The sequence below is a fragment of the Pelodiscus sinensis genome, chromosome 15 (genome assembly GCF_049634645.1).
Source record: "Pelodiscus sinensis isolate JC-2024 chromosome 15, ASM4963464v1, whole genome shotgun sequence".
NCBI classification, from domain to species: Eukaryota; Metazoa; Chordata; order Testudines; family Trionychidae; genus Pelodiscus; species Pelodiscus sinensis.
Genome location: NC_134725.1, coordinates 2,039,341 through 2,056,143, shown reverse-complemented (window position 1 = coordinate 2,056,143; position 16,803 = coordinate 2,039,341). Strand labels below are relative to the sequence as shown.

General features: G+C 54.7%; 1 protein-coding gene across 12 annotated transcripts in view; it reads left to right on the top strand.

The window, feature by feature from the left end:
• The window catches only part of LOC102460042 (hypermethylated in cancer 2 protein), a 182,390-nt gene that overhangs the window by 26,060 nt on the left and 139,527 nt on the right, over positions 1 to 16,803 (top strand). The gene's annotated exons all lie outside the window — the stretch shown is intronic.

Genomic DNA, 16,803 nt, shown 5'->3' with positions numbered 1-16,803 from the left:
AAGAACGGCCATACTGGGTCAGACCAAAGGTCCATCTAGCCCAATACCCTGTCTGCCAACAGTGGTCAATGCCAGGTGCCCCAGAGGGAGTGAATTTAACAGGTACTGATCAAGCGATCTCTCTCCTGCCGTCCATCTCCACCCTCTGACAAACAGAGGCTGGGAACACCATTCCTTACACATACTGGCTAATAGCCATCAGGGCCGGCTTTAGGAAGTGTGGGGCCCAATTCGAACCGTTTTGGCGGGCCTCTCCCCCAGGATTTTTTGTTGCGCAACCCCCCCCCCCCAAAACCACAACGACACATAAATATCACATCAGAAGTAGATCTGATCAACTATATTGATATACATTTTGAACATTTAAAAAAAAAAACGCCATCCTTTATTATGCAAAAATTTACACAATTAAATTAGTTGCCTTAAGTGTAGGTCAAATATTTTCAATTGCAAACTATCCAATTTTTTCAATAAAGTGTAAAGTTTGATTTTTAAAAAGGTACCAGAGAGCGTTGCAGGTTTCGGTTACATTGATTTACTTTTTAAATAGCAAAAATGGAGTCTTTGAAAGAAAGTGTCAGTTCTGTGCTCAAATTCCAGTCCTTAGTGATTGCAGCACCACTGATTTCCCTAGGTAATATGGTACCTCCCCACCATTGCCTCCTTGCACTGCCCTTCAACACACTGCCTGCATGTTGAGTCCAAGGTCAGTCTACACAAGATTTTATCAATGATTTTTGCTCAAGCGATCACTGAGACAAGACAAGGACTCTCAATTGATTCTAGTCAGCTCTGCCTTTAAACCCTGGGGCTGCATCGAGACTGGCATGATTTTGCGGAAATACGTTTAACTGAAAAGTTTTTCCGTTAAAAGTATTTCCGCAAAAGAGCGTCTAGATTGGGCACGGATGCTTTTGCGCAAAAGCATCCGTGCCCAGTATAGACGCGCTTTTGTGCAAGAAAGCTCCGATGGCCATTTTAGCCATCGGGCTTTCTTGCGCAAAAAATTAAGGTGCCTGTCTACACTGGCCCTCTTGCGCAAGTATTCTTGCACAAGAGGGCTTATCCCTGAGTGGGAGCGTCAAAGTATTTGCGCAAGAAGCACTGAGTTCTTACATTTAATGTCAGTGCTCTTGTGCAAATTCAAGCGGCCAGTGTAGACAGCTGGCAAGTTTTTGTGCAAAAGCAGCTGTTTTTGTGCAAAATCTTGGTAGTCTGGATGCACCCTGGATGTAAAGTGTCAGATATAATTGAGGACTCCCAAATAGACTCTACACCACCAGAAATAAAACCTGGTTCCATCGTCTGTGACTTTCACTTAGGTGTGACTCACGATCCTCTGCTTAGTGTTCAAGTTATGGTAGACCCTAAGCCAGGTCATATTAAGTTCAGGTCTTTTACCTTTTAATCCTACAGTATGGATAACAGCATTTCATTCTCCCAGCTCCAAGTCTTAAGTGAATTTCAACCCAAAAGAGCCAAAACTGATCACCTTGACACAGCAAGTGTGTCTCCTGATCTCTGTGGCAAAGTAGGTTGTCTATATAAATAAGGTCAGCTCGTGAAGCCTTTTCCTACAGTTGATTAACAGACGGCAGTAGATAGCTCATTCAGACCACTGGCTGGTAACAGTTAGTCACCCTGACCAGTCATTAACCAGAGTCATGGACTCACCCTGCTCTCCATTGTCTCTAGGATTCTCTGATGACCTGTGACAAAAAAGGAGGGTGGAAAGGGAAACTGAAGGGAGAGACCTCTCTAAATTCACCAATCAAAGAGCAGTATTGCCAACCCCAAAATCACAAGGAATGCCTACACAAAGTTATGAGAACGGTCTACAAGTCCTAAGATATTTTAAAAATAAAACATGTTGGATTTGTATTGGCCTTTTGTTTCTTGAGTATTTAGGGTTCATGTTTTAAAGCTTTCCTCCTTAGCTGTAAGGACCAGAAATAGAGAACTTTTTTTAAATGAAAGCTGAGATTCCTACATATTCAATTGACTCCAGGCCTTTAGAAAAACACCAAATGTTTTGAGACTCATGGTAAAACAATGGAGGAATTCTTGTGAGCCCATGCTTTGCCCACCGTATAAATAAAAAACCCCCCCAATATCTTCGCCACTAAACCTCCTAATGAGATACTGCAAATGGCGAACTGAATTCAACAGCTCCTGATATGAACAGGTATCAACCTGGTTTTTCATATTTGAGATGGGTTACCAGGAATCATACACGACAATATGAAATCTTTGCACTCTCAAGTCAGCATATTCACAAAGCACCTATAATTTTGATCCATGCATTTATTGGATAGTGAAAGAGAAAGGAGGGGAATTAGTGTAGGTAAATGTTCCAAAAAAAAAAAAAAAAAGCTGAAGGAATTAGGACTGGGCTCCTACATCTCATGTTCAGAACTGACTAGGACACTTATGACCAGGTTTTCAAAGGTGCGTAAAGATCAGATAGATATCTTTGAAGATACGAGTTGCCAACTGTCTCTTTAGGAGCTTAATTACCTTTGAAACTCTGAGCTTAGATTTCCAGGTCTAATTTTCAAAAATGATTTGAGTGACTAAAGTGCTTTTGAAAATTTTAACTGGGGGCCTAAAGAGACAAAAGGCAGGAGATACGGGATTCCTTTTAAAAACATGACACCTATTTTTAACTAAATTTTATATTATTTTTCTCCCAGGGGCAACTGACCCCTCCGGCCCCCTCTCCTGCAGATCTATCATCTTATGCATGTGCAAGATCTGTGAGAGCCGTCCCATGAATCTGCAGTTAGTGTCTGTGGCGCCTGCTTCTGGGTGGTGTCTCAATGCTGCCACGTTCACCTCCAAAGAGGGGGCTTCCCAAAGCAGGCCCTTGCTGCAGACCCCCAAGGCATCCACAGGTCCAGTCTCCTTTCAATGGGCCTACTTCCCAGGGCTCATTGATCTTGGATCTGGCTTCCATCCCCTCTCCAACCCCCAACAGAACTACTGTGCCCTCCTGGCTTAGGAAAAGAATAAACAGGAGGATGGAAATTAACCCGCCCAGTCTCACGTCCCCTAGGCAGGGAATGAGCCATCTACATTAGGCCCCAGCTGGAGTATCATGTCCACTTCTGGGCGCCACATTTCAGGAAATGTGGAGAAACTGGAGGAAGTCCAGAGAAGGTCTAGAGGACATGAGCTGAAGGAATTAGCCTTGTTTACCTTGGAAAAGAGAAGACCAAAAAGGGACATGAGAGCAGCTTTCAAGTATCTAAAAGAGTATCATAAGGAGGAGGAAAAAAAATTGTTCTGCTTGGCCTCTGAGGTTAGGATGAGAAGCAATAGGTTTAAATTGTAGATATGTAAGACCAGGTTAGACAGACACCTGTCAGGGATGAGCTAGGGAACTCAACTTTGGAAGCCCCAGGGGCCACACTGATACTTACAGAACATGCTGAGGCCTCAACTTAAGAGTGGTTGCTTATGCAAGCAAATATATGCAAATAGCTTCTCTCACACCGACAGGCATGAATACAAAGATGAAGGCAAGACTACACAACACGCAGGCCCCATTCAAGTCAGTTCTGCTGATATTATCAAAATGCAACATTTCCCCGATTTCTACCCATGTGACAGCACTTTTCATGAGCAATGACAGTCCAAGAATTTAACTACTAAAACACATCAACAGAAGATCATTACACTGACTACTTTTGGTTTGGCTCCCACTCACCGGCCACGTGTTGATCCCCACACAAACCCAAACTGCAGTGCGGGGCGCAAACAAACTGGCTGTGGGCAGCATACCAAGTTATTCATAAATATCTTATAAACCTTTCCCCTTTCTCTCTGCTGCCATGTCTCCTCTCCTTGCTCCATCATCTCCCCTGGTGTCTGCTGCCCCCCAACCCCTCACCCTCCTCTGCTGTCCTGACTCCTGCCCTTCTCACTGCCCTCAGCCCTCCTGCAACCAGGCCCCCCCCCATGCCCACTCCTCCAGTAGCCACACTCTGATCATGTGAGCTACCCCTCCTCATCCCCTCTCCTAACACCTCCCTCTGCACACCTGCCCTGCCTCTCTCCTCTGGTGCTGGTCCCTCCCCTGCAGGTGTCTGTCCTTCTGCTTCACCCCAGAATCCCCTGGTACCTGCAACTTCCCTTAGCCCTGCACCCTCCTGGTGCCTCCCCCTTCCCTCACTGCCCCTGCCCCCTTTTTCCCTGATGCCTATCCCCTCACCACTCTCTGCTCCATTCCCCTCATGTCGCTGTGCCCTCACACATGCCTTGCTCCATCCCCACCTTTCTCATGCCCACCCCTTCTTTCAAGCCTTCTCCCAGCACCTCCCCCTCTAGCCCCCAATGCCCTTCCCCTCTCCTCTCCCAGCATCACCCTGTGCCCCCTCCCACTGACACCTCCCAAACAACATTTTGTCTGCACTTTGCCCCCTGGCATTTGTCTCTCCTCCAGCCTCTCTCTTGGTGCCTTCCCTTTTCTTCCCCCTCCGCACAAGCCTGTTCCTCTCCAACACCTCCCACTAATTTTCCCCTTCCCCTACTTTCTGCGGGGCCGGACTACAAACCACGTGCGCCACTGCCGCCTTTTCAGTTTCAAAATCCCGGGCGTGACATCACATCACGCCCGGGTGTCTCCCCACCCACCTGCATGGCAGTGGCAGCAGCCGGCAGCGTGTGCAGGTAAGGGCGGGGAGCCCAGCCAGCTGAGCCGAGGGAGCTGACTTCCAGGTGCAGGGCGCGGTGCTCCCTTAGGGGCTTTAGGCCGGCCCTGATAGCCATTAATGAACTTAACCTCTATGAATTTATCTAGTTCTTTTAAACCCTGTTATAGTCTCTAGCCTTCACAGCCTCCTCTGGCAAGGAGTTCCACAGGTTGACTGTGCACTGTGTGAAGAAGAACTTCCTTTTATTTGTTTTAAACGTGCTGCCCATTAATTTCATTTGGTGGCCCCTAGTTCTTATATTATGGGAACAAGTATAGGACTTTTCCTTATTCACTTTCTCCATACCACTCATGATATCATATCCCACCTTTGTCTCCTCTTTTCCAGGCTGAAAAGTCCCAGTCGCTTTAATCTCTCCTCATATGGGATCTGTTCCAAACCCCGCATCATTTTAGTTGCCCTTCTCTGAACCTTTTCTAATGCCAGTATATCTTTTTTGAGATGAGACCACATCTGTAGGCAGTATTCAAGATGTGGACGTACCATGGATTTATATAACGGCAATAAGATATTCTCCATCTTATTTTCTTTCTCTTTTTTAATGATTCCTAACATCCTATTTGCTTTTTTGACTGCAGCTACACACTGCACTATGACACTAAGCTAGGGGGAGAGGTAGATACGCTTGAGGGCAGAGATAGGGTCCAGAGTGACTTAGACAAATTGGAGGACTGGGCCACAAGAAATCTGATGAGGTTCAACAAGGACAAGTGTAGAGTCCTGCACTTGGGACGGAAGAATCCCAAGCATTGGTACAGGCTGGGGACCAACCAGCTAATTAGTAGTTCTGCAGAAAAGGACCTGGGGGTTACAGTGGATGAGAAGCTGGATATGAGTCAACATTGTGCCCTTGTAGCCAAGAAGGCTAATGGCATATTAGGATGCATTAAGAGGAGCATTGCCAGCAGATCCAGAGATGTCATTATTCCCCTTTATTCGGCTTTGGTGAGGCCACATCTGGGGTATTGTATCCAGTTCTGGGCCCCCCGCTACAAAAAGTATGTGGACGCATTGGAGAAGTTCCAGCGGTGGGCAAGCTAAATGATTAGGAGGCTGGAGCATATGACTTATGAGGAGAGGCTGAGGGACTTGGGTCTGTTTAGTCTGCAGAAGCAAAGAGTGAGGGGGGATTTGATAGCAGCCTTCAACTTCCTGAAGGGAGGTTCCAAAGAGGCTGGAGAGAGGCTGTTCTCAGTAGTGACAGATGGCAGAACAAGGAGCAATGGGCTCAAGTTGTGGTGGGAGAGGTCCAGGTTGGATATTAGGAAAAACTATTTCCCTAGGAGTGCGGTGAAGCACTGGAATGGGTTACCTAGGGAAGTAGTGGAGTCTCCATCCCTAGAGGTGTTTAAGTCTCGGCTTGACAAAGCCCTGGCCAGGTTGATTTAGTTGGGATTGGTCCTGCCTAGAGCAGGGGGCTGGACTTGATGACCTTCTGAGGACTTTTCCAGCTCTATGGTTCTATGATTCTATGCGTGGACGTTTTCAGAGAACTATCCATGATGACTCCAAGATCTTTCCTGATTAGTTGTAGCTAAATTAGCCCATTGCGCTGCGGGCTCCCCCTCAGGCTTACAACCCTGTCATCATCGGGATTGACCTGCCACCGTGCGCTTTTCCTTTCCCCCAAACCCAGTGCTCCCCTCTTTCCCGATCCCTTGGTTTCACATTTCCCCGGATTCTTACAAGTCTACCCCCGAACTATGGGGCTTGCTTGGCCTTAGGCGCTGTGCAGAAGGAGGGGGACTCGGGCCTGCCCCCGCTCCGGGTCCCGGCCCAGGACCCTAAAGACAGCGAAGAGGGTTCACTGTCTGGTTGGTGGGGTGTTCTCCGCAACTCACCAACCCTTGGGGTCGGGGATGCTCCTCCACCCGTCCCCATCCTGGGCCACTTCCTCCTTCCCTCAGCGGTCCTTGGCTCGCTCCATGGTCTGTCCGGGGTCTTCCCTTGCTCCCTCTCTCTCCAGGCTCCTCTCCCCTTCCCTCCGGTGGGGCTGGGGCGCCATTTTAAACAGACGCTGAATGCGGCCATACTCGGCCTGCTCTGCCCCCCCCCCCCCGCGGGCCATCTCTGGCGCCTGCTGATCATGTCACCCAACGTCTTCCCCTGGCTGGCTTCCCCCCGGACCCTGGTGTCCCCCGAGCAAGCCAGGTAAGATTGCTGGGGCGCAGCATGGGGGTCTGGGCGCTTGGCAGTCTCTGGGCACGTCGCCCCTCCCTTCAGTCTCCTCATGGCCCGCTCGCCGCTGAGCGCGTCCTCCAGCAGCTGTGAGGTGCGGGGTGCCAGGAACTCTGTCCGTTCGGAGCCCAGCGCCCCGTCACAGCCCCCATCATATTATATGTATAGTTGGGGTTATTTTTCCCGATGTGCATTACTTTACACTTATCCACATTAAATTTTATTTGTAATTTTGTTGCCCAATCACTTAGTGTTGTGAGATCTTTTTGAAGTTCTTCACAGTCTGCTTTAGTCTCAACTACCATGAGCAGTTTAGTATCATCTGCAAACTTTGCCACCTCACTGTTTACCCCTTTCTCCAGATCATTTATGAATAAGTTGAAAAGGATTAGTCCTAGGACTGACCCTTGGGGGACACCACTAGGTACCCTTCTTCATTCTGAAAATTTACCATTTATTCCTGCCCTTTGCTTCCTGTCTTTTAACCAGGTCAGGGTCTGACTGCACCCTGAATCTACCAGTGCTGCCGTCGGGGTCCCGTTGACCTTGACAGGGACCACTATTTCCACCAGGTCCCTTTTCCTGGCTCGTGACCCTGCCACTAACACCTTCCCAGAACCGCATTGCATGAAGGGATGATTTTTTTAAAATGGCCCTCCTGGCTGCACTCATAACAGCGGGTCCAGCTTTGCCCCATCGGAGGAGGTTCCCGTGGGGGCGGGGGTGGGTGTTCGTCGCTCCTGAGGCTGACCTAGTTCTCCCTGGGCCGGCGTGTCTCCTCCGGGCTCTCTCCCTGGGCCTCGCTGGTGCGGTCGGGGTAGGGGGTGCTTGTGGACAGGATGGGGGCATCTCCCTGCTGCCCCCCCCCCCCCCCCGGGGGGTCTCCACTCCTTCTCCCTGGGGCTACCCGGCCTCGGTCTGGGCTTTGGTGGCTCCTCCATTGCCTCGTAGTCCTCCATTAAGGAGACCGCTTCTGCCAAGGTCTTGGGGCGGTGCCGTTGCACCCACTCCTTTCCCCCACGAGGTAGGACATGCACAAACTGCTCCAAGGCCATGAACTCAGCCACCTGTGCTGCCATCCGCTGGTCTGGTTTGAGCCACCGTCAGCAATGATCTCATATTTGTTGGGCCGCCGCCCAAGGCCTAGTTCCCAGTGCATATTGCGTCTGCCGCAGCCGCTGGCAGTACGTCTCCGGACTCACCCCAGCCTAGTCTAATATGGCGGCCCTCACCCAGGGGTAGTCGAGCACCTCCTGGGGGTTAGGTTCCAGTACACCATCTGAGCCGGACCAGTCAGTTAGGTGCCAGCAGCATGGCCCAATGCTCCCGGGGCCATCCGGCAGCTGTGGCTACCCACTTGAATGTCACCAGGTAAGCCTCGAGATTGTCGTGCGGCCCCATCTTGGTAAGCCGTATGGGCAACCCGGCTGCCCCTCTGCTGATGCCCTCTCCAGCTGAACTGGGGGAAGGGGGCAGTGCCGCCTTCCATAGGGTGGTCATCTGCTATAACAACTGCTCTTATTGGGCTTGCTGTTGTGTAGTTAACTCCCTCAGTAGCTGCTGCTCCTGCTGTCAGGTGGCCTGTAATTACTGCTGATTCACCAACTGCCGGAGCAGCTGGTTTTGCAGCTTTTGCTGGTGGTCCCTCAGCCACTCGAACACCTTGCTGGGGTCCATGCTGTCTACTCAACCCCACTAACTGCATTCACCTCACTCTCTTGCCTCTGTGGGACAAGAAATACCTCCACTTCCCCTTGTTGCAGGGGAGGGATTGCCTACAATGCCCACGTTCTCCACCAGTGTCACGGGGTGCACAGTGCATGCCCCCTATAGGGGCAGGTTGATCAGCTTCCCCACCCCATGAGTTATATCACCCCCTGTCTGGGGTAATTGTGGCCCAGTGGCTGAGTCTCTAGTGCCCCCTGTCTGGGGTAACTATGGCCGGGGTGAGGTAGGGGGCCCGGGCCCTCCCTCTCCACTGGGCCCCAGCAGGAGCAGGTGGTTCCCACCACTGGCTCGGCGGGGAGTTTCCCCCGAAGCACGCCGAGTCTGCCAGGGTGCCTCCTGCTCCCCACCCTGGGCTACTTCCTGCCGGTGTTATCCTGACCTGGGTTGGTGAATGCTGTGGTATCTGTGGCTGGCATGGCACCTCAGGCTAGTGCGGCAGCTGTGGCACCTCAGGCTGGTGTGGTGGCTGTGGTGCTGGGCACAGCACCTGGCGTGGCTCCAACTGGGTAGTTGCTCCTCTGCTCTGGCAGGAGTTCCTTCCCCTTCCCTGGTCAGCCCCAACTGAGCTGCTCTTACAGCTTTTATACTGCCTCTGAAGTTGGAGCATACCCAGCAGGGCTGCGGGGGAGGGGACTTCTCAGCCCAGTAGGCCTGGTTAACCCCTCCATGGCCAGTGCAGGGTTGATACACCCTGTCACAGACCCCTTTAGCAATGAAAGGGGGAATGTACATTGGAGAATTGTTCATTCCCAAACAGTTCTGACCAGAAAGCCCTCTTCTTGCCCTGAAGGGTGGGGGTAAGGGAGTCCTCCAACACACCCTGCTCAACTCCTCACCTCCCCCTGTAGCCTTTAGCAGTGCTGGCGATTCCTCCTGCTCTTCCACACTGAGTCTCCTTAACACTGGGTTGTTTGCCCCCCCCCCTGGTTTTTAAAGAGGCCCCGGACAGCCCCAATCAGTTTCACCTGGCCCTTAATTGATTTGCAGCCACTCTCTCAGCTGCCCCTAATTAGCCAGGATTGCTGCTGTTTCCTCTGCTAGAGCAGCCTCTCTCCCCTTCCCCCAAGTCCTTTCACCTGCTTTGTCACTATATATATATATTTATTGTGGCGGGTTGGGGCTAAGCCCCTGGGTTCTGTGCTTCTTGGCGGGGTTTTCTTCATGTGCCTCAGAGGCTTGTGGTGTCCTTAACACTGCCACAAAGGCAAGAGTATCCTGCTTTCCCAGCCCTTTTCATCATAGGCAAGTCCAGGGTATGGGAGGTCACCCCTATGTTAGACCACAGGGCCTCTCCTGTTTCTTGCAGGCAACCCACCAGCCAGGAGGGGGTTGGGGTGAGCCCAGTCCCACCCACTTGCTCCAGGTTCCAGCCCAGGGCCCTATGGGGGGGCGGGTAGACCTGAGTGGGTTGTGAGGCCTGGCCCTTGCCCCATGGAACAGTGGCCCCTCTCTGGGCCACTTCCCCAACCCCTCCTGAGTACCTCCTCCTGTTGCCTTGGGTCAGGCTTCGTTGCAGGCTGTCTAGGGTCAGTCTCTTGTGCGGGGCTGCTCTGTTCTCCTTCACCTTTCCTCTGGTCCGTCCCTCAGGGTGCTGCATTTTCTCCTGCACCCTTCTTCCTTTTTGGAAGGGGGTGTCTGTGGAGGGGGCCCTACATTCTGGGCCAGGCCCCTTTTTCCACCTGCCTTTTTGCAGGCAGCTTCCCCCCCCTTCACCTCAGCTAGTTGCTGAGGGTGCTGGGTGCAGGGGGGGGTCTCTGCTGCCCTGCCTTCGGGTGGGGTGGGGGAGCCCCCCTCCCATCTTCTTGGAGGGTCTATTTTGACCCCCTTTTTCTCCACCTCGGCAGGCCTGACCTTCACCTTTCCTGCTGCTGCTGCTCTTCCCAAAGCAGAGACAGTAAGGGGGATGCTTTAAAGCAGCCCCTGGGGCTTCTTTCTCCCCACAGCCCGCCTGGTGCTGAGGAGGGGAGATTAGGGGCCCTTTCCATCAGGGCTCCTGGGTGGCGGCTGGGGCAGCTCCTTTGGGGTGCTGAGGGCGGTTTACCTCCCCCTGGTTCATCGGCCCTCACACTTCTCCTGCTGCTCCCTCCCCAAGCCCCAGTTGCTGTAGGGGCCTTTCCACTCTCGGCCCCACTGCTTCTCTCCTTGCTCTTCTCTGCTCTTCTGGGCCTTGCAGCAGGTACTGTGGGCCTGTTGCCAGGCGCCTGTGGGCACACGGTTGCCCTTTCCCCAGCTGTGTCTCCTCCCGCTTCCTGCCCTTGAACAGGCATCTTTTCACTGCCTGCCTTCCCACTCCACTCCTTGTCCCATCCACCCTTTTGGGTGCCAATGCCCCCCCTTTCCTTTGTTAGGCGCTTGAGCTTCCCCTCCTTTTTAGTTACTCTTCCCACACACACAGCTTCACTTGTCCCCATGTCCTTTCAATAATAACTTACCCCTCATCTCCCCAGTGCAGCCGGAGGAGCCGCTCTTTCCATCCTGTGCTGGGAGCTGTATTCCGTACACCTTTTCCCCTTCCCTTTTCTGAGTTACCACCCTCCACCCCACTTCCAGCCTAGTGGGGGGGAGTGGTAAATCTCCTTCCTCCCCTCCCTCTCCCTCCTTGTTCCCTCCCCTGGTGTTTTTGGTCCTCCCCTAATTGTTTGTGTTGTCTCTTCCTCCCTACCCATGACCACAATGGAGGAGTTGTCTGATGACACCCCCGCGGAACCATCCCCAACCCTCCCTAAAAACAACAACTCCTCTGAGGCAGCCGGGCCCCCCATCACTACGGAAAAGGGGGCGGACATGGACGAGGACCCCGGGGCCTCGACCGCTTCTGCCGCGGCGCCTCCAGTCACCTCTAAAGAACTTCCCCTGAAGGGTAGGAAGGGCCGGGGGACCAAGAAGGGCAAGAGCCCCGCCCGGAAGGTAAAACTTCCTGAGGCGAGGGCTCACTCCCCGGCCGCGACCCATCTGCTGGCCGCGGCCCCCCCTCCTTCCCGCTCCCCTGTTCCTTCCACCAGCTCTGGGGGCAACGGTGTCCTGTGCCCCAGGGCGTACGCCCAGGTAGCCGCCACCCTCCCACCTGCCGCCTCCCAAGCCACCTCCCGGAATACCATCCCCGGCGGCCGCGGCCCCTTTCCCACCCTGACCAGGAGGCACGGGGTCCGTTGTCTCTTGGTGGCGGCCTCGCCCCACGTGGAGACCTACGTGCGGGCGTTGGCACGCGTGGTGGGGCCCGCGGCCGTGGTGGCGGCCTCTAGGATGTTCGGGAAGGTGGTATTCTTCCTGGCGTCCGAGGCCGCCGCCCAGGAGGCGGTGGAAAGGGGTTTGGCGGTGGGGGGAGTCCACGTTCCCCTCGAGCCTTTGGAGGATCTGGGTGTATGGGCGGTTTTGTCCTCCGTTCCTCCCTTCCTCCCCAATGCCGCCCTATTGCCTTTCCTCTCCACCCTGGGGAGGCCTTTGTCAGTCCTGAGTCCCCTTCCTCTGGGCTGCAAAGATCCTACCCTCCGCCGCGTCCTTTCCTTTCGCCGGCAGGTACAAATCCAACTACTGCCGGCAGGACGTGGCGGAGAAGCCCTCGAAGGGTCATTTCTGGTGCCCCATCAAGGGGCCCAGTACCGGGTGTACTACACCATGGGGGAAGCCCGGTGTTTTCTCTGTCGGGCGACAGGACACATCCGAAGGGACTGTCCCCTGGCCCGGTTCAGAGAGGCACCCGTGACCCCGACGCCCGGGAGGGCACCGGCCCTACCATCGCCGGTGGCCCTGACTGTCCGGACCCTGGGGTCGCCCCTCCTCCAGCCGTGACCGTCGTCAATCCCGCTCGGGTTCCGCAGGGCCCAGACGAGCATGCGGGTGCTGTTGCTGCCACTGCCAAAAGCGGCAAGGCCGGGCCCGCGGAGGAGAGGGCGGCGGGGTCAGTGACGGCACTCGGGCAGGACCTGCCTCAGGGGGAGGCATCCCTTTCCCCTGCTGCCCAGCCCTCATCTACCCTTGCCCTCCTACCAGCGCCCTTGTCCCCTGGCTCTTCCTCCAATCAGGGCCAGCCCCCTTCTTCTGAGGGATGGGAGCTGTCACATTACTGGAATTTGAGGGAAGCAGCCAGATCATGGCTGCACCCATAGGTGGGGGTGCTGGCCCCAACAAGGGTATAAAAGGGGGCCATGTGGGGTATTGAATGGGAGCTTATTGTTTGCTGATCCTGTGTACGCTATTTATGTGAGTGTATAATGTCTATGTGTGTAGGTAGGAATCTGTAATCTGTGTGGAAGCTGAATATTTCTCTGAATGTGGTTGAGCATTGCTATGGACAGGCTGATTAGCGAGGCCCTGTGGGACAATGGCACTTGATGGGCCAAGGACACACCTAAAGCATGAGGGCGGAGACCTAAGAACTGCCAGCAGAGCTGCCAGCAGAGAGAGGCTGAGGGCCAGGTGACTGGCTGCATAGAAGAAGAGGCCAGGAAGGAGGTATAAAGAGGCCATGTGGTCGATGCCATTTTGTTCTCAGCTCAGCACTTCATCCCAGAGGCAGCACTGCAGGGATCGAAGAGCCCGGAAGACCTGTGGACCCATCCTGATGCTAGGATGTGCAACAAGAACTTTTAAACCAGCAGCTGCAACATCTCTGCTAGAGCCTGCATCGAGGACTGGGAGATTCGGTGCGTGTAACGTACTATTCTTTAACAACCTTACTCTCATACTTTTCTTGCTCATGATAATAAACCTTTAGATATAGATTCTAAAGGATTGGCCCAGCGTGATTTGTGGGTAAGGTCCAGAGGGTAAATTGACCAGGGATCTGTGGCTGGTTTCTTGGAACCGGACAGGACTTGTTTGGGGTAGGTGGGATTGGGTGCTAGGACCCCCCCACCTGTGTATAGGCCCGGGGCCATCTGGGGCACGGATATTGCTGGGGTGTCGGAGGGGTTTTGCTCATGAGGCTTCAGGCAGGCAGCTGAAGCGCTCTGTGGGACTGGTTTGTGGCCTGTTTGGAGAGGTCACCAGTCTGGGGGCTGTAAGGAGCCCCGAAGTTGAGCAATTTGCCCTGAGCGGACGCCCTTAGTTGTGCCCAGACACAGCCCGGTCCGTCACAGGAGCTTGCAACACCGAGGCGCCGAAAGCGTGCTTGGCGTTCCACTCCACCCACTCGGGGAGGACAACCTCCCTGCACCTATGGGGATGGACGCTGGAACCGTCCCACCCTCTGAGCCCTCGAACGATTCACAGCACCGCGAAGTGGTTGAGGTGACCGCAGCGGTTGCGGGAGAGGTGAACACCTCCCTCCCGGGGTCCCTCCAAGAGGGGGTGTCCGTGGAGGATGCTCCCATTGTTCCCACCTCCGTTGAGGGGGTGACCGCTGACCTTGCCACCGACAAAGATCACCATCTGGTGGCGGGCAGCAGGCTCGCCTTCCTCTCTCAGGAGGTGGAGGCTTTGGGGCTGACCCCGGCTGCCTCAGAGGGGGATCATCAGGTCCTGGAGGGACAACAACCGACCTCTCCTTCCCCTTCCGACTCGATGCTGTCCCTTCTCCCTGCCTCTGAGTTGCCCCAGGGTGTGACCGTCTGCCCGGCCATCGACAGCGTTTCGGCCGCAGCCGCTGAAACCCTTGAGGCTCTCAGCGGAAGGGAGCTCCCATTAATATCCATCACTCCCGGCGCTGAGGCCTCTGGTGCTGCACTCTCTGTGGCACTGGAGCCCAGCACTGGGGAGAGTATTACTACCCCTACCGTTGCCACTGATTCTCTGCCCTGCGAGGAGGCACCGCATCCCAGTGTCTCCTCTGCTGGGGCTTCTCGCCCTCCTCCTTCTCCTGCTCCCTGTTCCAACCCCCTCCCAACTGAGATTCCCACCCCTCTTCCTCCTCCCCCCCATCCTTGTCTTTTCCCCAATCCCTCACCTCTTCCTCCCCCTACTCCCCTTCCTCGTCTCCCTCCTTTTCCTGTTCCTCTGCCTGAACTCTTTTCCTCCCCTTACTCTGTTACTGCCGCCCCTGGGGTTGCCACGTTTAGCCCAGACGTTGGCCTCCGGGAGGCGGTTTTTGTTTCTCCTGCTCCCAGCACATCAGGGGCTGGTCTCCCTCCACCACTGTCCTCTAAGCAGGGACCTCAGACACCCCGCATCCCGGTGTTGATGGGTCACGGGGCTCAGGGAGGGGTCTGGCCCCAAGGCGTTGGAGGGCCCGAGGCCCCGACGCCAGATGCGCTGAAGGGCGAGATGCTTGCCTTCTTGGAAGACATCTGTGGCTCCAAGAACAAAGTCGCTCTCGCCCTTCAGCGCTGGGGAGATTTTCATGTCGTCTTACAAACAGTAAGGGCCCTCTTGGGGGAGGGTAAAGGGACTGAGCGGCGGGAGGCCACGGCTTACCAGCAGGTCCGCAGCTTCCATGATGCTCTGCTCACTTTTGGGTACGGTCACGGTTTGCTGCAGGGCCCAATGGGGGCCTCTGGCACTCCTGCCAATGAGGCTCTACCCAGCCCTCTCGATGCCGCCGATCATCTTTGCCACTCTGAACACCCGGGGCTGCAGGTCGGGTCTCCGTAGGTGTCAGGTACTCTCCTTCCTCCGGGAACGGGGGTACTCTGTCATATTCCTACAGGAGACCCACACAGCTCCGGCCGCCGAGGCTAGCTGGCAGCTGGATTGGGGGACAGGGTTTATTTTAGCCACCTGTCGGCCCGTCAAGCCGGGGTGGCTACCCTGTTCTCCCCGAACCTGCAGCCCGAGGTGCTGGGAACCGCCGAGGTCGTGCAGGGTCGCCTGTTACATCTCCGGGTTCGGATGGAAGGGCTAATATTAAATCTTGTCAAAATCTACGCCCCGTCATCCGTCTCAGAGAAGCTCCGCTTCTATCAGCAGGCGTCTGCCTTCCTCGGCTCTTTGGATCCTCACAAGTGCCTGGTCCTGGGCGGGGAGTTCAACTGCACCCTCGAGCAGCGGGACAGTACGGGGCTCGAGCAGTGCCCGGCCGCCGTGGACGTCCTCAGGGAGATAATAGACCATCACTCCCTGGTGGACGTCTGGCGAGACCTCCACCCGGGCGAGGAAACGGTATTTACCTACGTCCAGGTGGTGGGTCGTTGTTCTTTCCACTCCCAGTTGGACCGCGTTTATCTGTCTCGCCATCATCTCTTCCGGGCCCACTCCTCCAGCATTCGGCCGGCCCCTTTCTCGGACCACCACTTGGTGGCCGTAAGGGCCTCTCTTTCCTCGGAGAGGCCGGGGCCGGCCTCCTGGCATTTCAAGAACAGCCTGCTGAAGGACGTGGGCTTCGTAGCGTCCTTCCGGGAGTTCTGGCTGGCCTGGCGCGGGTGGCGGTGCGCCTTTCCCTCGGCACGGCGGTGGTGGGATCTCTTTCCGCCATGCTCCTTCCTAGACAGTCGCTTCCCATCTTGTATGTATGGAACTGATTGTTCCTTCCTAAGTGGAGCACTTTGCATTTCTCTTTATTAAACCTCATCCTGTTTACCTCTGACCATTTCTCTAACTTGCTAAGGTCATTTTGAATTATGTCCCTATCCTCCAAAGAAGTTGCAACCCCACCCAGTGTTTGGTATCATCTGCAAACTTAATAAGCGTACTCTCTATCCCAATATCTACATCATTGATGAAGATATTGAACAGTACGGGTCCCAAAACAGACCCTTGAGGAACTCCACTTGTTATCCCTTTCCAGCAGGATTTAGAACCGTTAACAACAACTCTCTGACTACCTTCGAGCCCGGGGTGCCTTTGTTCTCGCATCCATTTCCTTTGGGAGATGGATCGAGGCTCCCGCTGCTTCTATGCCCTGGAGAAAAAGAGGGTGGCTAAAAAGCACATCGTCTGCCTTCTGGCAGAGGATGGCACCTCCCTCACGGATCCGGTGGAGATGCGCAAGAGGGCTCGTGCCTTCTACGCCTCTCTTTTCTCTCCGGATCTGACCGACGCCGACGCCCGCAGGGCTCTCTGGAACGAACTCCCGATGGTCAGCACGGGAGACCGGGACCGGCTAGAGCTGCCTCTCTCTCTGGCCGAGTTCTCGGAAGCCTTCCGTCTCATGCCCACCAATAAATCCCCGGACATGGACGGGCTGACTGTGGAGTTCTACCGCGTGTTCTGGGACGTCCTCGGCCCAGACCTTGCCAGCGTCTGGGCCGAGTCCTTGGAGAGCGGGGTCCTCCCTTTATCGTGCAGGCGAGCCGTGATCGCCTTGCTG